Below are 24,442 nucleotides of genomic sequence, written 5' to 3'. Positions count from 1 at the left end.
TCTGGACTGGGATTCAGAAAAAATATATATTATCTTAACTGTTGACTGTTAGACTTCGATATTGCACAGCAATTCTTCCCCTCTAGCTCCTAGAATATCAAAGTAAGTATAAAATTAAGTGTTCATGGATTCTCTTAGTGTTTTAGAAGCAAATATTTTATAAATCCAAAGTATAAATAATTTCATAAACATTTATTTTGAAATTCTCTTTGGGGAATTTTAAAATCCAAGTTAAATAGTGAATGTCTATAAACATGCAAGATACTGGGCAAGTGCTGATAAGCTTGAAGATGTATAAGCTGTATAGGCTCATTTTTTCCAAGAACTTAAAAATGATGAGAAAAAGGGATTTATAGATTACTACAAAACAAAATGTCTAAGAGCTGAAGCAACTCCTTTTGTTTGCATATTTGCTTTCTATTCCCCTTCCAGTATGCTCTTTGCAAACAGAATCATCTTGCTCAGTATCCTATCTCTTCCCCTATGTGATCAAGAAAAAGTAAACCCACTTCTAGTTTGAAGGGTAAAACTCTTCTGACCTGGGCTACTGTTTAAATGATAAACATGTATGCCCATTTTAGTCTAAATTGGTGTAAAGGGTAGTCTCATTAGCTGTTTGGAAATATTTTCTTGTTCTTGAGGAGATTACCAAAAGAAATGGTCCCTTTTTTCTGCCACTGAACAATGTCTGTGACTGCATCAGCCATCTTGGCTTGAAGAAAGCCAGCCTAAGAGCAAAACTGACACACTGTGAATGGTGCATGAAGTAGTTGAAATGTGCCTTAAAGCATGAACTATCAGTTTATATGTGGTGATGCAGGATATTTCATTCCAGATTTTATTCAAGCAGTTAAAGTAGCAGGGAAGCATGGAAATGTATGTTTACAAATTAGTATCTGTATATGGTTTTATAGACTTTTAACATGTAAAATTATTTTGTTTTTAAAAAAGAAAATTATTTTCTCTTCATAAAAATTGTACACAACATTTTTGGGATTTATAGAGTTCAAACTTAGACAACTTTGCTTAACTCAGATCAGTACAATACTGAACTCCCATAGTGCTTTATTTTTCTCTCTGGAATTCTAGACAATTTGACCAAAGTGGTAGTTGTGGTAGTCAGCCACCAAGATAGTCCTGAATCATTATTATCTCCTGGTATTTACACCTTTGTGTGGTTATCTCTTACACTGAATAAGATTGACCTGTGTAAACTAGGTTATTATGAAAATGATGGTGAGTATCTTCTAATGTTAAGTTATAAAAGATAGCATGGCTTCTCCTTTGCTCTCTTAAGTTGTATCACTTACCCTGTGTGAGAAAGCTGCCATGTATGAGGACATTCAAGCAGCTTTAGAAGGATTCCACAGTGAGAAATAGGCTTCTGTCAAAAGCAAGCATCAAGTTGACATCATATGAGTGAACCATGTTGGACATATATCCTCTGGCCCCAGTGGAACGTTTGGATGATGGCAGCTTCTTGAGAGATCCCAAACTGGGACCACCAAATAAGCTGCTCCCCAAAATCTGACCTACAGATACTGTATGAGATATTTAAGCCACTAAACCCCGGTGTGGGGGGGTGTGTGTGATTTGTTAAACAACAATTAGATACACTTTTCCTGAACTTTCAGAAAGGGAAGAAAAGTAACAATAATATATTATTTCCTCTTTATGACGGGGCACTTAATAACTTATTAAGTTGTAGTATTTTCTATTTTCTTGATGACACTGATCTCTTCTAAAGTTACTCTGTTATCTACTCTTTTCCTCCCCCATCTATTCATTCTTGTATCTCCAGTGCCTAGAACAGTGCCAACACATGTTGAACAAATGAATGATTTTAAAAATACTCAAACAATAGCCTTTTGAACGGACAGTGAATACAGGTTAGTAACTAACCCATTGTTGTTTTTCTAAATCAAGTCACAAGGCTAAATGAGATTGAAAGAGAATTTTGCAAGTCTTGGGCTAAATTTTAACATGTCTTAAAGAACTGGGCAGGCTTAATCTGTAAGAGAGAAGGGGTATTACATTCATTCTTTATCTCTTATAACAGAAGAATCTCCAGATGAAGCCCAAATTGAATTTTTTTTTAAATTTATTTTTATTTATTTATGCATACAAGAATTGGGAGAACTGGGGTGTAGGCCAGAGGTGCAGGGGTAGGAGGTGAGAGGATTCACCAGAGACAGAGTGGGAAGCAGAACAGGCAGATCTACTGAAATACACTGCTGAGGGGAGCAGCAGGTGACAGGAGAGGTCTGCTGTGCCATTTGGGTTAGCTCCCTGACTGGGGATCGAACTCATGCTCGAGTGTGATAACTTGATAGTGCTGAGACTTAACCCCTTGCACCACCAGGGAGGCCCTGAAATATTTTTGTAAAAATACTGAAATACTTGAAGCAGCTATGGAAAAACTTTAAGTATTGGAGAAGACATTTCAGTTTGATGTAATGCCCTAGCGTTATAATGGAAAACATTATTCAACTACATCAAAATTCCTGCAAGGTCAAAGCATAAAAAGCAAAGTCAAAATGACAAAGTAAAGGAAAAAACTTCTCACAAAAAATTAGTTTCCCTAATAAATATATCACACAAATCATAAAAGTCCAGTCACCAGTAGAAAAATGGGCAGAAGATATTAAGTCAGTAGGGTACAGTAAAAGAAATAGAGATGGCTCTCAAACACAAGATGTTTACCCTCACATATATTAATAAATTAAAATGATCAAATTGGCATAGTAAAACCTTTATAACATCTTGTGTTATGGAGGATAGGAAGAAATCAGCACTCTCATACACTGCTAATAGGATTGATAACATTTCTACAGGGACAACTTGAAAATACATGTGTACATGTGTATGTATATGTGTGATTAAAGTCCACATGCCCATTGACATAATAATTATACATCTAGGAATTTATCTTACAGATATACTTGTTCACAAGTGCAAGATAATTTATGCAAAAATTTATTCATTGTAGAAGTGATTTAGGAGCATAAGATTGGAACTTCAGTATCTATCACTGGACATACTTAAATTATGAGTCATGCCTATAATGGAACATTATATTACTAGAGGATGAAAAAGATCTTTATGCACTTTGTAGATTAATTTGAGACAAATTGTTTAAAAAAGCAAGGGGTGAAATGGTGTTATGGGATGTTTTTCATAAGAAAAAATACGTATTATTTCCTATAATTGTGTACACACACACACAAATACATAAAAATATATAGAACACATCTGAAAAAGGAAGAATATAAACTCTTATGTTAGTTATAGGAATAGAACTGTGTGGCCAGGAGACAGAGATGGGAAGGATTCTTTTCAGTGTCTTTTATTTTTATTATTTTTTAAAGATTTATTTATTTATGCATACAAGAGCTGGGGTAGAGGCCAGAGATGGTGGGGGGAGGGGGGCCGCGGGGCAGGGCGAGGATTCACCAGAGACAGTGGGGAACAGAATAGATAGAGTGAGTGAAATACACTGCTGAGGGGTGCAGCGGGCAAGACAGGAGAGGTCTGCTGTGCCATGTGTGTTGCTCCCTGGCCGGCTAGGGATTGAACTCATACTGCAGAGGATTCGGATTGTTTCATAGTGCGGTGCTTAACCCCTTGCGCCATCAAGGAGGCCCTAACTTGTACTCTTAATAACATACGTAAGGGGCCTTCCCTGTGGCGCAGCTGTTGAGAGCCGCGCTGCGAAGCTGTCCGCGGCCTTTGCAGCGCTGGTTTGATTCCCCGCAGGCCAGGGAAAACCCCACATCGAGCAGCCGACCTCGCAAGCCTCGTCAGCTGCTCCCCTCAGCAGTGTCTTCGGTCCCTCTGCCTGCTCTGCTCCTCTGCTCCCGACTCTGGCTCTGGTGAATTCTCTCACCCTCCCTCACTTCTGACCTGTGCCCCAGTTCTTGCATAAAATAAATCTTTAAAAAAAAAAAATATGTAAAACCTTGTAATTTAGGGCCTCCCTGGTGGCTCAAGGGGTTAAGTCTCAGCACTATGAAGCTATCTGAAGCTATCTGCAGCCAGCCATGAGTTCAATCTCTGGCCAGGGAGCTGAACCACATGGTGCAGCAGACCTCTCCTGACTCAGGCGCTGCTCCCCTCAGCAGTGTATTTCAGTCAGTCTGCCTGTTCTGCTCCCCACTCTGTCTCTGGTGAATCCTCTCAACCCCCCTCCACCTCTGGCCTGTACTCCACTTCTTGTATCATGAATAAATCTTTAAAAAAAAAAAAAACTTTATAATTCATGTTGGCTGAGAATGAAAAAATAACATGCCCCTTAAGGACAAATGTATGGCAATTCCTGAAAAAAAAAAAAAAAAATTACAACTATCATAGTTCTATCCAGCAATCCCATTCTGGAAGACAGGTAAAATTCTAACTGGAATTTTCATGGCATTACCATTTTTGAGTGCCGCTTTGAGGAACTATTCTAAGCACTTTAACATATAATCTTATTTGTGTATGCTCATACCAATCTGTGAGACTAATTCTTTGCCTCATAAGTGAAAGATGCTAGAATAATTGTGTCAGGGTGACAAATTGAAGTCAGGTTTGGAAGTGAACTCAGATTTGTCCAACTTCAAAGTGTGCTTTCTACTACACACAAAACACAAGTAAAATTATCAGAGCAGTTTCTACTAAACAATTACCACCATTTTTAAGAGGCTTTCCCCACCTTATTTCCTAATGTAAATGGCCTTACTGTTCTGAAACAAGTGATTCCATACTCCACATGCCCTTGTCTTTGGTATGAATTTCTCATACCAAAATCTTTTCCTGTTTATGCAATATAGTATGAGCCTATTATTTCTTTATAAGTTCTGCTAGAAAAGCATTACAGGAGTCCTGTAATGCTATGGTATGAAAGTATTCTCTTGTCCTTCTCATTTAGTAACCCTGAAATCTTGAATACACCAAATAATTCTAAGGATGAACCAGGTTGGACAGTTTCCATTTTTGCTTGGTTCTTTAGGAAATTGCATCAGGGAATAATGGGAAAGCCATGTTTTTTTTTTTCCTTCTTTGAAGATTTATTTATGCATACAAGAACTGCGGTACAGGCCAGAGGTGTGGGGGATGAGAAGTTTCACCAGAACCAAGTGGGGAACGGAACAGGCAGACTGAAAATACACTAAGGGGGGAAGCAGGGCAAGACAGGTGAGGTATGCTGTGCCAGGTGGGTAGCTCCCTGGCAGGCTGGGAATGGAACTGGTGTTGCAGAGGCTGCAGGTAGCTTCACAGTGCAGTGCATTACCCCTTGAGGCCCCAGGGAGGCCCAGTGCTTTTGGATTGGATTCCTAACCAACTTACCAGCCACATGGCTTTGAATGTTTCATTTAGTCAGTTTTCTCATTGATAAAATAAAATCTGTACATAAAATTATCTAGCTGTGGCTAGAACACATAGGAAATTGAGAAAAGTACCACACATTCCCATACCACAGTAACTATTGCCAGCATTAATGGAGTTTTCTGACAAAGTAGCAGAGGCCATAAAAGTTTCAGACAGCAACATCCGGAGATGGACTACTTATGTACAATGAACACAACCAATATTAACTATTATACCTTGCCTTGGGTTTTTTTTGCCAATTATGTAACTGCATTGTTTCAAAAAATCAAATGTTTTTTCTAAATAGAAGACTTTAATGTGTAAAGCAAATACACATATATTTTTTAAATTAATTTTTGTGTAGAACTGGGTTTGTAGGTCAGAGGTTAGGGGGAGGGGTAAGAGGATTTACCAGAGTGGGGAGCAGAAAAGGTGAATCTGGGATTGATCTCAGGCCATCTTGGTACACCATAGTAGTGGAAGCGCTGACACTTAACCCCTATGCCACCAGAAAGGCCCTCAATAAATACATGTCAATATAAGCACTGTTATGTATGAAGTTAGAATGTTGCTACTCAACTTTCTTAAAATTAAGTAGAAATTCATTACTGTATCAGCATCAATTATTTATGTATTAAGGCTAATTTCAATGTGAAAATGGAAAGCTTTCTCAGAATCTGCTGCAGGTTATTTGTAAAAAAAAAAAAAAAAACAAAACTAGAGAACCCTAAAGCCACCTTCAATCACTAAATAAAGATTTACCATTCATTTATATGCTTTTATTTGGAAATGTTTATGTAAGTACAGTGAAACTAAATTTTAGAGACACTGGATGTCATCACAGTTTGGATAGCATTAGTTTATTATAAAAGAGACACAGAAATTATTTACATGATGAAAGATTTCAGAACTTGAGTGGAATGGGCTGCTTCACATGATGCCATTTCAATCTTGGTTTCAGTCTACATACTTTCCAAGAATATCACCATCTCTAAATAAGAAATAATCCTACAAACAGAAAAAAGCCTATTAGTTAAGAAAATTAATAGCAAGTACTTAACTTCTTTTTAAAATTATTATGCTTACACACCTTGTCATCTAGAACTACTTTGGTGCCTCCATATTCTGGGAGAAGAACTTTATCTCCAACTTTCACACTAACTGGTTGAATCTCTCCACCCTTAAGAAAATGAGAATGTTATTAGCAAAGATAACTAGTTCAACAGATATTTACATTTAATTTTCATTAATCAAATATTCTCACTCGAATCGAACATTAGACTTTGTTGCCAAGTGATATAATTCATGTTACAATTAAGAGTACTTGAAAAAATATCATTGTAGAATTACACTTTGAAATGTGCACAAGGTGGCCTAAAGTAAAACTTGATTTCAGAGTAAGTGTTCAAGTAATTATACTGGGAAAGCTGACTTTAACTATATCTAACTTTTTAATCATTAAATATTAACCTATGGGTTATTTGAAACAAACCTGTCTTGAAAACTATATACACGAAGGTCATGTTTGATTTCTTTCAACATACAAAAATTTAACAGAAGTTTCTCAAATCTGTAACATATACTTCAATTTTGGTTTCTCCAAAATACAGATTTGGGGAGAGGGGCTGAAGTACACTGTAAGCCGCCGTGTTTTGTGTGGTTTTTTTTTTAAAGATTTATTTTTTTATGCATACAAAGCTGGGGTGCAGGCCAGAGGTGCGGGGGTTGAGAGGATTCACCAGAGATAGAGTGGGGAGCAGAACAGGAGGATCTACTGAAATACACTGCTGAGGGGAGCAGGTGAGACAGGAGAGGTCTGCTGAGTCATATGCATCAGCTCCCTAGCAGGGGATCCAACTGCTGCTGATGGTGGCTGCAGATAGCTTCACAGTGCTGAGTCTTAATCCCTTGCCCCACCAGGGAGGCCCAGCCTTCCTTTTCTTAACTCACAGGTTAGTTTCAATGCTAGAACTAATTTTCCTAGAGACAACAGAGACAATCAACACATTCGATCCCAAGGGCATTTACCTGACTTTACTTAACTGGAGAAGTCAAGGAAGGATAGTTCAACCTGTTCCTTTCATAGATAGGCCAACTAAGGCTTCAAGAAGTTAAAAGATTAAGGCAACTGGGGGGCCTCCCTGGTGCACAAGAGGTTAAGCACCACACTATGGAGCAGTCCCACAGCCTCTGCAGCATGATTTTCGATCCCTGAGTTTAATCCCCTGCTGGACTGTGAGCAACACACATGGCGAAGCAGATCTCTCCTGTCTTGCCCGCTGCTCCCCTCAGCAGTGTATTTCAGTCTACCTGAGTTTCCCGCTGTCTCTGGTGAATCCTCTCACCCTCCGCATCTCTGGCCTGTACCCCAGCTCTTGTATGCATAAATAAATAAATCTTTTACAAAAAAAAAGATTAAGGCAATTTCAGTGTATTAGATGTGATACCAAGAGTCAAATTCCCCTCAATTCCCAAAAATTCCCACCTCCAGATTTTTAACCGTAATTTTTTGCTTTGTCAATAATTTAGAATTTGAAGAAAATGCTGGTTGTACTGTTACTGGTTTTTATACTCTGGAACTCTCCCTCATATAAAGTAATTTTATTTCGCAATCATTTCCCTTAGGGTGGCAGATAATTTAAAAGGTTACTTTTAATACAGGGATTCTTTTTTCCTCTACACTTAACATAAAACAGCTCATTTTAGACACCATTTACCTTTCCTTTAGAGCCTGATCCAACAGCTACTACTGTTGCTTGCAACACTTTTCCTTGAGATTTTTCTGGAAGCATAATGCCTCCTTTGGTTACAGTTTCAGCTGCACTCCTTTCGACTAATACTCGGTCGAAGAGGGGAAGAAACTTTCTAAATGCCTGTCCTGCCTGTTGGGAGATAAACGTTAGATATGAAACAAGAAACAAGTTGTAACTACATTATAACAAGCAAGACCATCGTGTTACATAGCAAGCACCCCCGTGAAGCTTCCCACGATAACACCAAATCTCAGCTTATTCCTTCTGAAAAAAGGTTAATGTTTTGCTCTAAATCACGCGTTAATTTCTTTCCCTGTGTGTTAGGGATCGCTGCTCCTCTGGTCAGCAGTGCAGTCAGCCGTAAGGGCAACCGTAATTTTTCCCAAGGTCAAGCATTTTCCTCCCTCAGGTCTCTCTGGGTTTGTTCAGCAAACGCTGAGGTCAATTCCTCTGCCTGGGGCTACGCTTCCAAGCCCCCACACACTCGCCGGCCGTCGCGCGCGCGCCCGCGTTCCCGCCTCCTGACCCCACACGCCGGCCGCACACGCGTGTGCAGAGTCCGGGCGAGAGAAAGGGTCGGGGAGGCCTCGCGTCTTGTGGCTTCGCGCACGCGCCGGGCACGGAATGACCCCTAACCTCCCGGCTAGGACTAAAAAGAACTGTCCCGCCGCCTTAGGCCCCCTGGTCCGCCGGCCTCCAACCCACGAGGACTCACCATGACTCCGGCCGCCGCAGTCGCCCTGTTCTCCCGCCGCCGCAAAAAAGACAGACCCGCAGCCCGGCCCTCCGGACACGTGAATGTGGGCCAAGGCCGCCCAACGCGCAGGCGCGCGGGCCCGCGAGCCCCGCCCCCCCCCCCGCGAGAGTGGGCGGCCGCACCAGCGCGCGCCCGGATTCGCCCCGCGCGCTCTGCGCAGGCCCCTGGCGCCGGGACCGGGAGGCGGAAGGAAAGAGCAGCTCTTTCTAGGCTTTTCTAGGCCGCCTGCCGAGGTGAAAGTACTAGCCCTTCGCCCCCTCCCGGATGTGACGTGCTTTGCCCCTTGACCTACAGAAAGCGCGGCGCCTCCCGGAAAGTTCTGGAAGCGAGCGCCGCCGGGAACTAGCCTAAGTCGGCCCGAGAGGCCTGAGCCCGCTGGCCCGGCCCAGCGTGGGGAGGGAGGGGCGGAGCTGGCGCGCCGCGCCTGCCGATTGCCGGGCCCGGGCCGACGGGAAGGGGGAGGGAGCCGCCGCGCACGCGGTGCCGCGGGGCGGGGGAAGCGCGGAGGGAGGGGACACGGGCTCATTGCCGTGTGCGCCCTGCACTCTGTCCCTCACTCGCCGCCGACGGTCCGAGTCGTCGCCCGCGCGCCCTGCCGCCGCCCCGCAGGTACACGGCCGCCCCGCGCCGCCTCCCCCCGCCGCCCGGGAGCCGGGGCCGACCTCGGCCCGCTGCGGGCCTGCCGGAGTGCGCCGGCGGGCGGGAGCCAGGGTTCCCCACGGCCGTGCAGGCCCGCGCCCGCCGGGCCAGGCCTCGCGGCTCCATGCGGGAGCCCGTCACGTGCGCCGGGGAGGGAGCGCTCGCCCGGGCCGGGCGCGGGAGCAGGAGGGCTCGCCGGGATGTTCGTGGAATTGGGGGAGGGGGCTCGTGTTCACTGGGGCGCCTCGATGCAGTTCACTTTCGGCCAACTGCTGAGCCCCGCGAAGGGTGGTCGCGGCCGAGTGGGACTGCCTGTGGCCTGGCGGGCAGCCGCGCTGCGGCGACTCCACCCTTGACCTTGCTCGGGGCGTCCTGATGGGAAGACACGTGGGGCCGCGCCGAGTGGGCCGGGCCGCCGCCCCCAGCGCCGCGGCCTTGCGGGCAGCTCTGATACAGTAGCCTGGAGTGGATACATGAGGACACTGATTACTAAGCGGATTTTTGCACCGTCAGTAATATTTCCGCTCTCCCGGTCACTGGGTTTTAGAGTCTTCCCCTTACCTTAAGACTTGCGTTTTCAGGACCTGTGTGCAGTGGGCTTACTCTCAAGGCCGTTTCTACGGTGAAAGATTAACTCGTTTGTTAGCGATAGCGGCTACATCTAGGCGTAGGTGGCGGTGGGGAGGAGATGGGTGTGCTTTGTGCTGGGGCCTGCGGCGTGAGGGAACTTCAAGTTTACGCCAGTAGCTGTTGCGAGACTCAACCCATCTCACATCTAAAATTTCTGACCTGTAACGCAGGTGTCACGTTTGTGCTGTAAGGCACCTCGGGTATTACTGTAACGGTCACTGCTAATACTAATATGACGATGATCTGCTTGTTTCCCTTTTCAGAAATGCTTCGATTACTCTCAGTCCTTCGCCAGATTAGGCCGGTGTCCAGGACCCTGGCTCCTCATCTCACTCGGGCTTATGCCAAAGATGTAAAATTTGGTGCAGATGCCCGAGCCTTAATGCTTCAAGGTGTAGACCTTTTAGCTGATGCTGTGGCGGTTACTATGGGGCCAAAGGTATCAGTGTTACTTTGTTCTAATTTATATATTGCTAAGTAAGGCATATTTTATTTATGTAAATAGTCGTGCTGAACTGGCGAGCGGTACTTTGGTATATTGGCATGTTTTTGAGAAAACCTAATTTACATGTAAGTTCCAGATTATGGGTCATTTTTTTTTCTTTTCCTTAGATATAATTGTCTTAAAATTTCAACTACTTTTGCCAAATTTGTGAAACTTTATTTCCTACAGTGTGTGATGTAATCTAGTGGTAACTCAGCTCCAGGTGAATTCTTGAAGTAGAATTAATCTTGCTTGCCTGCTTGAGTTAAATTTTGGATTCTTTCCCAGTAGTTAGTATCAAACCTAGAGGGAAGAACATAACAACCTTTCCTAATGTGTATTCTTGTAGGTGCTCTTTTTATCTAATGTTTTTTTCTGCTTCCGTTCTACTCCAAAGCACATTTAAAATTTTAAGTCTCTTTTCACTTGAAGAGATTGGTGAGTAAGGAGTAATAATTTGAGGAGACCTTTGAAGGTAGTGTCTCTTAAAAAAGATAGTCCAGATAATGCAAGTGATCCAAACTGCATAAAACAAGGTGTTTACTTGCCTGACAATAGCAGCATTTGGTTCAAATGCAAAAGCTGCTTATACTGTTTGATTCATGTTTGAGATTTCATAGTGACTCAACTTTGTAAGAGCAGTCTATTCCTGCTGTTAATATTTCAGTAACAAAAATTTAAAACAAGTTTAAAAGCAAGTCTTCATATTACTTTCAAAGATAGCAGGCACTGGATAAAACAAGTATAAAAAAAGATTTGCATAATATTGGAGAGTTACATCATAATTACCAAATTGGTATTGGTTTACAAGATAACATCTTTTAGTCCATAGGATGTGTGTCTTCTGTAATAACCTTATCCGAAGTTATGCACTTGGCAAGGTAACAGAGAGGTCATTATGTTTGTAAACTAAGAGCACTTGAGAACTTGTCCTTCATGTTGCACATCTGATAAAAATGACTGCTTGTGTTCAGGTTTTCAAGTAACTTCCCTATAGTAAAGAGTGCTCATTCTGTTTTAAGCTGAATATTGGAGTATGTGACTCTGTTGCCTTTTTCCCCCTCTGCTATTACAGGGAAGAACAGTGATTATTGAACAAAGTTGGGGAAGCCCCAAAGTAACAAAAGATGGTGTGACTGTTGCAAAGTCCATTGACTTAAAAGATAAATATAAAAATATTGGCGCCAAACTTGTTCAGGATGTTGCCAATAACACAAATGAAGAGGCTGGGGATGGTACTACTACTGCCACTGTACTGGCCCGCTCTATTGCCAAGGAAGGCTTCGAGAAGATTAGCAAAGGTGCTAATCCAGTGGAAATAAGGAGAGGTAAGAATATCTCTTCATTGGCCCCATAATGTTCTTAGCTATCTATCAAATTCATTATAAAAAGCTGATCCTCCTCTTGCCTAAAATATGTGAAGTTTCCCTGCAGCAAGCAGTAATCAAATGCCTGGGTGGGTACTGTGCTAGGTGTTGAGGGAAATGCAACTGAGTTAGTTCCTGTCACCTGGGTGTGCCTCAGCTGCCAGCCCCCCACAAACCATTAGTTTATTTGAAGATATAGGATGTATTATCTGGATTTTTTTCTTAAGTAAAATTTTCCAAAATAAAGAAGGGAAGAACTAGCACTTACCCAAATTGAGCAAAATGGGGTTACAAAAATTCATAATGTGGTGCCTCTGTTAAAGCAAAAATAGTTTGATTGTTCATAATTATACGTTAAATGACAACATTTCAAGTAACTAAAAGTTACCAGGTGCATAGCCACAAGAAATTCCTAACTCTTGTTGAAGGTAAGGGACTGCAGTCAATCTTGATTCTTTTTTGTGTCCTTCCATTGATGGGGGATGTGTTAAGTGGCCCTTTTTTTAAAGTTTCTGTTTTAGTACATGTGTTCCATCTCCATGTATTTAGGAAAAGAATTGGCAAAAAAAGCAGTTAATAGGCTTTTCAGGCATTGAAACATTTAACATGAATCAATATTTTTACTTGATTATAAATTCCTAATAAATTTTGCATTTTAATGGTATTTATTTATTTAAGATTTTATTTTTGTGTAGAAAAACTGGAGTGTAGGCCAGAGATGCAGCAGGTGAGAGGATTCACCAGGGACAAAATTGGGGAGCAGAACAGGCAGATCTACTGAAATAGACTGCTGCAGGGAGCAGTGGGCGAGACAGGAAAGGCCTCCTGTACCAAGTGGGTTAGCCCCCTGGTGGGGGATGAAACTCAGGCCTCAGGGGTGATAGCACTGAGAACCCCTACGCCACCAGAGAGGCCCCTAATCATATTTATTTATAACCAGGTGTGATGTTGGCTGTTGATGCTGTAATTGCTGAACTTAAGAAGCAGTCAAAACCAGTGACAACCCCTGAAGAAATTGCTCAGGTAAGGATTTTTCACATGATAAAATTTGAAAATTTATTAGCCTGATTTTTTTTCATAATCACACAAATGTCAGAGTAATACTGTCCAACCACCAATGTTGGGAGCACTTTCCTACTGCTAAAACATTTGAAAATAATGCAGTGACTGTTATTGGGGGTCTTCTTGAACTATCATTTATTTTAGTTCTACATTACTATGAGTAAAACTCATTTGTATGTATGAGAAATGTTCTTCAATCATTGTTAAAGTGTATAATTTTTTGTCACGTTGTAACATTGCCATGCTTGCCAAGGGGGAAAGAAAACATTGGGGTTATTTATATTGCTTTTTAAATGGACAATTTCATTTTTGCTGCTAATCTTTCAAAAAGAATGTTACCAAATGAAATAAGTTGGAAACAGAGCCAGTACTTTACTAGAACCACTATACTGTAAAGTTCGCTTTTCCCTATCACACAAAACTGCCATGGATGTATCAATTTGGATATTACTAGAGAATGGAAGTGGAATTGATTGAGGATGTTCAGCCTTATTTTTTAATTTGAAAAGGTAACTTGATTATTTTAGGTTGCTACGATTTCTGCAAATGGAGACAAAGAAATTGGAAACATCATTTCTGATGCAATGAAAAAGGTTGGAAGAAAGGGGGTCATCACAGTAAAGGCAAGTGTTAATGGTAGCTTAAAAATGGGGTGTGTTAATCAGAACTGAATTTTCTAAATACAAAAATTTGATCTACTTCTCTTTAATTTTTATATGTATAATATCAACACCTATGTATATAGTATACAATGCTTTCTGTATTTTATGTGGGTTTTTAGCCTTGCTAGTGGGATTGAATCCTTCCTAACTTGAATGACACTGTCTTGTAGCTATAAAAAATAATTGAAATGTCCTTTTTTGAAATTTTTGCCAAAGTTGACCTGAGATATTTGCATATTCCTGCCTGAATAGCTTATGATAAGTGGTGTGTCTTTTAATCTGCTCTAATTGTGAGTTTTGTGTTTATATAATAACATACAACTAATTCTTTAATTTTTCATAGGATGGAAAAACACTGAATGATGAATTAGAAATTATTGAAGGTATGAAGTTTGATCGAGGTTATATTTCTCCATACTTTATTAATACATCAAAAGGTAAGAGCAAAGCAATAATCAAAACTTTTTTTAATAGTTTTGTTTTGTGTCAAACATTGGCATTAATTGACATCAATTGTATATATTTCAAGAGCTCGTGTATAAGATTAAAGTGAAGCTTAAATTCAGTCATTTTAAAAGTGTACTAAAACTTTAGTTTGTAGCTTTTTTTAATGTTTATTGAAATACCGTTGATGAACAGCACAGCTTTTATTTTTTAATTGAAGTAACTGCTTTTTAACAGAGTGACCCAACAAATGTCAACATTGATAAATGTCATACATTAAATTCATCTTTAAAGTCTGGTCTTCATCCATTACCATGGATTTTAAATTGCAGACATTTTCAGGATATAAGTGGTCTAAAGTTCGTTTCAAATGTCCTTTAATTTTTCAGGTCAGAAATGTGAATTCCAAGATGCCTATGTTCTATTGAGTGAAAAGAAAATTTCTAGCGTCCAGTCCATTGTACCTGCTCTTGAAATTGCCAATGCTCACCGTAAGCCTTTGGTCATAATTGCAGAAGATGTCGATGGAGAAGCTCTGAGTACACTTGTTTTGAATAGGTAATAGACAGTGGCTTTTGGCTTACATATCTAAATGAAAGATAATTATTTGTATCGATGTTTGAAACCTTTATATTCCACGCCAAACCACTTTTGTTTGTATCTAGCGTTGTATATAAGTACAGTTTTGCATGAGAAGAGGTTAACAATGACTATTCTAGAAACTTCAGATCTAATTATATGTCAGCCAGTATTTACATTATCTATCAAAGGAAAATTTAATTAATGAGTGGTCTCAGAGAACTTGGCCCTCAACCTAAAATAAGTCAAGTCCAGTCAATTTTTGTAACCTATAGTTCAATGTATTATTTTAGACTTTAAAACAGGTAATATTAATGCTATGAAAAGATTTTAGGACATCACTAAACATATATATATATTTTCCCTAATCTTAGGATTAAAGTATATCAAAAGTAAGAGTTTTTTATATTATTGTAATGGGAGTGCACAAATTAAATTGCAGTCATTTGAGATTGCATACCTTAACCTTACCCACAAACTCTGAACTTATTCATCCTTGAATGTTGATTAGCTTGAATCTGCTTTCTGGGTTACGAAAACATTGACTATTGTGGGATTTGTGGTTTTTTTTTTTTTTTTTTTTTTTTTTTAAGTTATTTATGCGTACATCTGGGTGCAGGCCAGAGATCTGGGGGATAAGAGGATCCACCAGAGACAGTGGGGAGCAGAACAGGCAGATCTACTGAAATATACCGCTGAGGGGAGCAACAGGCAAGACAGGAGAGGTCTGCTGCAGCATGCGGGTCACCTCCCTGGCTGGGATGGAGACAGCGTCACAGTGCTGGGTCTTAACGCCTTGCGCCACCGGGGAAGCCCCAGATTTTGGGGTTTGAAGCCAAAATATGATTTCCTAAATAACTACATTAGTCAAAACTTGAAGAGAGGCATTTTTATGAAATTTAAATCTGATTAATAACTTCTTAACAGGCTAAAAGTTGGTCTTCAAGTTGTAGCAGTCAAAGCTCCAGGTTTCGGTGACAATAGAAAGAATCAGCTGAAAGATATGGCTATTGCTACTGGTGGTGCAGTGAGTATCATAAATGTGTTATTGGTTTACTAAAAGTTATATTTTCCCAGATCTGAAACTTCATTGTAGAATTGATTGTTGACAGTCATAATCACCATATAAACTATATGCTTAATTTTTCTTGAAAAATTTTATTTATGCATATAAGAACAGGGGTCTTGGCCAGAGGTACAGGGGGGTTGGGGGAGTGAGAGGATTCACTGGCGACAGAGTGGTGAGTAGAGCAGGTGGTCTTACTGGAATACACTGCTAAGGGGAGCAGTGGGTGAGACAGAAGCGATCTGCTACACAATATGTGGGTTAGCTCCCTGGCTGGGGGTTGAACTCTGGTAGTAATAGTGGGCCATTGAGGTGATAGCACTGAGACTTAACCCCAGGCCACCAGGGGAGGCCCTTCTTAATTTTGTTTTTACTGAATGTTTGAGAGCTAAGAGATTGGATTAAATAGTGGTAAGAGCCCTTTTCTATATTGCTGTGAGTTTGGCCCTAGAATAGTTGACTAATCTATTAACAATTTTGAAAGAAGAATCTAATAGAAAAGACATAGGACTTAGGAGTTTAGGCCTAGAGTCTAGTCCCAGATCGGAAACTTCAAAGAAATGAAGTTTTTATTACAAATCGTTCATCAAAATATTGGTGTGACTTTTTTTTTTAAAAAAAAAAGATTTATTTATTTATTTATTTATTTATTTATACAAGCACTGGGTACAGTCAGAAGCGCGGGAGGGTGAGAGAATTCACCAGAGCCAGAGCGGGGAGCAGAGCAGGCAATAGGACCGAAGTACACTGCTGAGGGGAGCAGCGGGCGGCAGGAGAGGTCTGCGCGCCATGTGGGACCCTCCTCTGGTGGCCTGGTTGCAGCTGGGGATTGGACTGGCGCTGCAGAGGCTGCCAGCAGCCTCGCAACCCAGTGCTCAACCGCTGCGCCACCGGGGAGGCCCTGGTGTGACTTTTTTTAAAAAATATATATTTTATTTATTTATGCATACAAGAGCTGTGGTATAGGTCAGGTGGGGCGGGGGGCAGTGAGAGGATTCACTGAGACAGGGGAACAGAACAGGGGGATCTACTGAAATACACTGCTGAGGGGAGCAACGGGTAAGACAGGAGAGGTCTGCTGGGCCATGTGGGTCACCTCCCTGGTCAGGGATCCAACTGTGCTGCAGTGGCTGCTGCTGGCTTGATAGTGCTGAGACTTAAGCTCTTCTTGCCACCAGGGAGGCCCTGTTTGGCATTATTTAATAAACTTACATAATGAAAAAATGATAACCGATTATTGGCTCATTTTAAAATATTTTTGTAGGTATTTGGAGAAGAGGGATTAACTTTAAATCTTGAAGATGTTCAACCTCATGACTTAGGAAAAGTTGGAGAGGTCATTGTGACCAAAGATGATGCCATGCTCTTGAAAGGAAAAGGTGACAAGGCTCAAATTGAAAAACGTATTCAAGAAATCATTGAGCAGTTAGATGTCACAACTAGTGAATATGAAAAGAAAAACTAAATGAACGTCTGGCAAAACTCTCAGATGGAGTAGCTGTGCTGAAGGTAAGAAAGATTCACTGTTGTGAATAAGCTGCTTGGGTTCTGAGCCCAAGAATAATAGTGTTTCTGTGGTATATCTCCTTCAGGTAATGCCTCATAACCAAGTTTGGGGAATTGCTGTCTTTTTTTTTTTTTTTTTTAAATAGAGGCATGTTTTTTATTTATTTTGTTTGTTTGTTTGTTTTGTTTATACATGCACTGGTACAGTCAGAAGCGCGGGAGGGTGAGAGAATTCACCAGAGCCAGAGCGGGGAGCAGAGCAGGCAGAGGGACCGAAGTACACTGCTGAGGGGAGCAGCGGGCGGCAGGAGAGGTCTGCACGCCATGTGGGACCCTCCTCCGGTGGTGGTAGGGGAGCAGCCGGGGATCGAACCGGCGCCGCAGAGGCCGCGGGCAGCTTCGCAACCCAGCGCTCAACCGCTGCGCCACCGGGGAGGCCCGGAATTGCTGTCTTTATGGAGATATTTATTACACAAAATTTCTTTACTGAAATACTGCATTAAACCAGAATTAAGGGCCTCCCGGTGGCGCAGCGGTTGAGCGCTGGGTTGCGAAACTGCCCGCGCCCGAGGCGCCGGTTCGATCCCCGGCTGCTCCCCGGCCACCAGAGGAGGGTCCCACATGGCGCGCAGACCTCTCCTGCCGCCCGCTGCTCCCCTCAGCAGTGTACTTCGGTCCTTCTGCCTGCTCTGCTCCCTGCTCTGGCTCTGGTGAATTCTCTCACCCTCCCGCGCTTCTGACTATACCCAGTGCATGTATAAACATAACAAACAAACAAAACAAATAAATAAATAAAAAAAAAAAAAAAAAAAAAACCAGAATTAAACTTGTGGTAAGGCAGTTGCTGTGGAAAAAGAGGTTTTGTTCATGACCAATCTACACTCTTGGTGTGGCATTGTACTTACCCTGTTAGCTTTTCAATCATATAATCACAACAAAGAGCAGCCTTTTTTACATTGATTTTTAAGCTTGATGCCTTTTAGTAGTTCTTGGCAATTATCAATTTCAAGGAGAGAAACCTTACTGACTAGAATTATTTTAATCTTTAGGTTGGTGGGACAAGTGATGTTGAAGTGAATGAAAAGAAAGACAGAGTAACCGATGCCCTCAATGCTACACGAGCTGCTGTTGAAGAAGGCATTGTTCTGGGAGGAGGTTGTGCTCTGCTTCGGTGCATTCCAGCCTTGGACTCATTATCTCCAGCTAATGAAGATCAGAAAATTGGTAAAGTTACCTTAGAAAAGTTTATTTGCTGTCTGATTTTGGTTTTCTATTGTTGAAGCAATACTGTTGCATGAAATTAATCAGAGTGAAGTTTCCAGAATATAACAATATAGATTAATAGTGCTGATGCAAGAGTCAGTTAATAATGTATCACATCATCTAAGTTTGGGGGATTTGACCTGTGGTATTTCCCAGTTGGAGTTTTCCTATGTTAATATTTTCACAAAAAGAATTGTTACAATGTTAGCAAAAGAACTAATATTTATTTTCTATTTCTTTATAGGTATAGAAATTATTAAAAGAACACTCAAAATTCCTGCAATGACTATTGCTAAGAATGCAGGTGTTGAAGGATCATTAATAGTTGAGAAAATTTTGCAGAGTTCCTCAGAAGTTGGCTATGATGCTATGGTGGGAGATTTTGTGAATATGGTGGAAAAAGGAATCATTGATCCAACCAAGGTAAGTAGTTGACCACTTTCTAAAAAAGTCTTTGAAAACCCCCTCTTTAATTCTTGCTCTATTTTTACAAAGGAAAAAGTGATATTTTACTAATAAACTTTTTTTTTCTAGGTCGTAAGAACAGCCTTATTGGATGCTGCTGGAGTAGCCTCTCTGTTAACTACAGCAGAAGTTGTAGTTACAGAAATTCCTAAAGAAGAGAAGGACCCTGCAATGGGTGGAATGGGTGGAATGGGAGGTGGTATGGGAGGTGGCATGTTCTAATTCCTAGAATAGTGATTTACCATTATTGATGAACTGTGAGAGGAAGCTCAAAGCAGGGTTCCTCATCTATAACTTCAGAGAAGTCAGTTGAAGGAAATGACTGAAGAAAAGGCTGGCTGATGTTTAAGAAAATCACTATAATCATCAGTTACTGGTTTCAGTTGACAACATATAATGGTTTACTGCTGTCATTGTCCATGCCTACAGATAATTTATTTTGTATTTTTGAATAAAAAGACATTTGTACATTCCTGATGACTGAGTGCAAGAGCCATGTACCAATGTACTGCTTTAAACTTAAATCACCGAGGCATTTTTACTACTATTCTGTTAAAATCAGGATTTTAGTGCTTGCCATCACCAGATGAGAAGTTAAGAAGCAGCCTTTCTGTGGAGAGAAAAATAATTGTGTATAAAGTAGAGAAATATCCAATTATGTGACAACCTTTGTGTAATAAAAATTTGTTTAAAGTTAATTGTGTTAGCCTTTCCATGATCTAGAAGAGAAATGAAAGCCAATTGAAGAAGGGTAAGCCAGAATTTGGTCCAAGTGTTTGTATTGACATGAGGTCTGGACATAAAAGGGCAACTAATGGTTTTTTGTGAGAATTACGGTTATTGCTCCAAAGCTACAGCATACTAGATAAGCCGAGGGTTCTTGTTAGGTACCCACAGGCAGGGCTTTGTAGTAAGAGTGTAGTTCAGTGGAGGGAAAAGGTGTGTTATTCAAGCAAGGTTGGTGGATAGTGGGGAAGCATTCCATAACTTAATAGGTACAGCTTAATGTCTTCATCTTTTGTTAAGGTAAATAGGTTTCTGGCTCAATGCTCTTGGTATTTTATGATCTAATGAAGAATGAGAGTGTGACTTTTAAAACAATACATGGCGGGGCCTCCCCGGTGGCGCAGTGGTTGAGCGCTGGGTTGCGAAGCTGCCCGTGGCCTCTGCGGTGCCGGTTCGATCCCCGGCTGCTCCCCGGCCACTGGAGGAGGGTCCCACATGGCGCGCAGACCTCTCCTGCCGCCCGCTGCTCCCCTCAGCAGTGTACTTCGGTCCTTCTGCCTGCTCTGGCTCTGGTGAATTCTCTCACCCTCCCGCGCTTCTGACTGTACCCAGTGCATGTATAAATAAATAAATAAATAAAATAAATCTTTAAAAAAAAAAATAAAATAATACATGGCTATTTGCATGGTAGTGGCAGATACTGATTTGTAAAATGTAACATTGTCTATATATTATAAATTGAAGGCTCAGCCTCTTAGGTAACATTTTACCTGTGGCAAGGACTATCTTGGAGTTCTAGGTTCTGGATCTGCTCTAGAAAGGTCTCCTGCTTGTTCCTAGGGCTGCTTCCTAGAATTGTGGTATGAGCTAGGCATTGCAAATGTTAAATGCTGCCCTTGTGTAATAACTGTGATTTATATTTTGTTTTCCCATTTCTGGTACAGAACTAAAATCCTTGGAATTTTCTAAGAAATGACAGCAGTAAAGATGTTATGTTAATGAGGTGACATGGACCATCACCCCAAAATACACCTAAAACTGGAGGCTGATTGCCAGAAGAACCAACAATGATGTTGGAACTTTAAATCCCACTCTAGACTTCAGGATGAGGAGAGGGCCTGAAGGTTGCATCAACCTCTAGGAACTAATTATTTAATCAATATGACTGTAATGAAACCTCAGTAACCCAAAAAGGACAGGGTTTGGAGAGCTTGCAGGTGGGCAAATGATTCTGGGAGCGTGGTGTCCCTGAAGAGGGCAAGAAAGGTCTTCCATCTTTCCCTGTGCTTTGCCCCATGCATCTCAAATCTGTTTGTTCCTGACTTACATTCTTACATAGCTGTCTTAACTATCCAGCAAGTAAATTGAACCCAAGGAGGAGGGAATGCGGAGGGCGGAGGTCATGACCATGCAGATGGTCAGAAGTGCAAAAGATAACCTGGCTTGTTTGCATCTGAAGCCTGCCAGTTGCAAGGAAAGAGGTAATGGGAATCCCCAATCTTGCTGGTTGGTCAGAAGCACAGTCAATAATGTGTTTGAAGTAGTGAGGTGTGGGCAGTTTAGTGGTACTGAACACTTAGCCTATTAAATTTGATGCTACCTTGGGGGTAATATCTGAGCTGCATTAAGTTGTAGGACACCCAACTGCTGTCTAGAGCAGCATTTCGTGGCATGTAGGAAACCCCATTGGAATTTGGTGATCAGGACTCAAAAGGATCTGTGTGCATAGCTTGGACCAAAATAGAAGGGGAAATAGTCTATCACAGATCAAAAGCTAGTGCCCGGGCCTCCCCAGTGGCGCAGCGGTTGAGCAATGGGTTGCGAAGCTGCCCACAGCCTCTGCAACACCGGTTCGATCCTCAGCTGCTCCCTGGCCATCAGAGGAGGGTCCCACATGGCGCACAGACCTCTCCTGTCGCCCGCTGCTCCCCTCAGCAGTGTACTTCGGTCCTTCTGCCTGCTCTGCTCCCTGCTCTGGCTCTGGTGAATTCTCTCACCCTCCCGCGATTCTGACTGTACCAGTGCTTGTATAAATAAAAATAAATCTTCAAAAAAAAAAAAGCTAGTGCCCTGAAATTCTGCACCTAGAATACCTTTGCTTTGTTAATAATGACTCGGGACTAAATAAGACATTACAAATAAAAGTTGACTAGAGGGCCTCCCCGGTGGCGCAGTGGTTGAGCGCTGGGTTGCGAAGCTGCCCGCGACCTCTGCGGTGCCAGTTCGATCCCCGGCTGCTCCCCGGCCACCTGAGGAGGGTCCCACATGGCGCGCAGACCTCTCCTGCCGCCCGCTGCTCCCCTCAGCAGTGTGCTTCGGTCCTTCTGCCTGCTCTGCTCCCCGCTCTGGCTCTGGTGAATTCTCTCACCCTCCCGCGCTTCTGACTGTACCCCCCCCCCTGCATGTATAAACAAACAAATAAATAAATAACATGCCTCTAAATAAAAAAAAAATTAAAAAAAAAAGTTGACTAGAATACTAGCACTAATTACAGGAGCTGGAGGAAAAAAAACCTTAAAGTGTTTAAATATTTGGCATTAATTTAGCTCTCAAAACAATCAAGTTAGGAACTAGTCTTACCAAACCCATGTTATAGTTACAAAGAGGCTGAAAGTTTAACATATGAAGTCTCAGAGTTACTGGGCTGTCTGGAAAAGTCATGATGCATTTTTGACTTTTCCAACAACCAAACATAGAGTGGTGAGAAGCAAAATTTGATTGAACCAAAGGGGGATCCTGGGATGAACCTCTGAGCCAGCATCTAGGCAATTACAAAGAACTCCAAAAGGCTGCAGTTAGAGATGCCAGTAGGCAGATTGTTAAACTGAAAATGGGAAACTTGTTTGCATGGTAGAATTTATTGGAATGGTACAGATTCGTGGAGGGCCTTTTTAACGCAGGATTTTTGGGAGTGTGTTGGGACAAATGTGTAAATAAGCCTGAAAGAAAAGGGCATGGGACACAAACATTGCTTTAGTAGTTCGCCATGACAATCAAGGTGAACCTACAAGCTGGATCTGCTTGAAAAAAATAGCCAAGGGGGGAAAAATATCACTCTAAAGTTAGAGCCTGTTATTTTTAGGAAGCATGAGAAAGGGGAATGCACTACAACCCAGGTAGTTTCAGCTCAACTCAGGCCTTCAGGGAATTAAAACTTGAAAAGCAGGTTTTGGGGCAAATGACTGGTCCTCACAAATGTGAGGGACCTTAGCTGGAATAAGTTGATGAGGCCAAATGTTCTAAGAAAAATGGGAGTGTTAGGTAGCTGTTAAATTGGAAATGATTTGAATTTAAAATTTTAAATTAACTCTACATTTGACTGTCATAAAAAGTGACCAGTCCCCCCAACAGCAATAGCAATAGTGCCCATTACCCATTCTCATGTGTGCTCCTAAGTATTACACTTTAGCCTCAAATACTAGCCTCCACTAAAAGGGAGCAGGATTCCTTGATTAGCAGTCAAGTCCATGCCTTGAGACAAAAATATCAGGATGGATCTGGAACACGTTGCTACCTGACAGCAAGAATATTTTAAAGATCATCCAGAGTAGTTTCTTTTTCCAGGGGCCAACCCAAGGAGTTATCTTTGTTCACGTTAAGATATTTTGAGTATCAATAATGATCGTTACTTAGAACAAAGCCAAGAGTCCATAAAAGTATGTCTGCTTATAAAGTACAGATTATGTTCTTGTTTCTATACATATAATTTATAGGAGTGAATAAAACTAGTGGTAGAGCAAACAAAGTAAACATTAAAGTCTCTAAAACAGAAAAGATACAGGAATCCCAAACTTTAAAGTATTTATAAAAATAAAAAAGGGACTAACCCAAAGAGCTAAAATCACATTTACCTATGAAGCCAGGTTGTAGATCACCACTGAGTCTCAGCTGGATTGTCTCTTCCTAATTACTATGTTTAATGTACAAAAAGATAAAAATTACCCAAAAATGCAACCTAAGAAGAAATAAATATAAACTATAGAATACATAAGCTGTAACTTTCAGTTACTCATTTTAGTAAAAATTACTACTGTAATTATTCTAATGTGGAGTTTTCGCTCTTAGAAATCATTCATGCCTTAGAAATCTTAGAAATTCTGCTATATTGGTTGCTTCATTCAACTTTCGATGATTAAGTTTTTTCTTTTTTAAAGATTTATTTATTTATATAAACACTGGGTACTGTCAGAAATACGGGAGGGTGAGAGAATTCACCAGAGCCAGAGCAGGGATCAGTTGGATGAAATAAACTGCTGAGGGGAGCAGCGGGCGGCAGGAAAGGTCTGCGCGCCATGTGGGACCCTCGCCGGCCGCTGGGGATCGAACTGGCACTGCAGAGGTTGCAGGCATTCTAAGATGGCTTCCCTAGAGTTATCTCAACTTATGAGATAACTCATAAGTTGTGAAAAGATGGCAGATGTGGTTGTAAACTTCCTATCTTCACACAATCAAAAAAAGCAAAACCAAGGGAGACGTTTCTCTTTCAACTTTCCAGAGAGACCACCATTCCCCTCAATTCCACTGACCAGATGCTACTTTTACGAGCAGTTTACGAAAGGTACTCCTGGATTCACGTACCAAAAATACCATCTAGATATTATCATAACACTAGCCCAACTACTAATTTATAGTCTAAACCTAAAAGTTATCTCTGGCATTTGTACAGGTTATCTCTATCAGGAAAAGTAGTACT

At 41.4% G+C, this 24,442-nt stretch overlaps 1 pseudogene; it reads left to right on the top strand.

The window, feature by feature from the left end:
* The first annotated feature begins 9,360 nt into the window (after window positions 1-9,360).
* On the top strand, window positions 9,361-20,161 carry LOC119256065 (60 kDa heat shock protein, mitochondrial-like; annotated as a pseudogene).
* The last annotated feature ends 4,281 nt before the right edge of the window (window positions 20,162-24,442 follow it).

Source organism: Talpa occidentalis, unplaced genomic scaffold, assembly GCF_014898055.3.
Source record: "Talpa occidentalis isolate TD23 unplaced genomic scaffold, MPIMG_talOcc4v2.1 talOcc4.3, whole genome shotgun sequence".
NCBI lineage: Eukaryota > Metazoa > Chordata > Mammalia > Eulipotyphla > Talpidae > Talpa > Talpa occidentalis.
The sequence above is the reverse complement of the archived record's forward strand: the minus strand, read 5'-3'. Positions and strand labels throughout refer to the sequence as shown.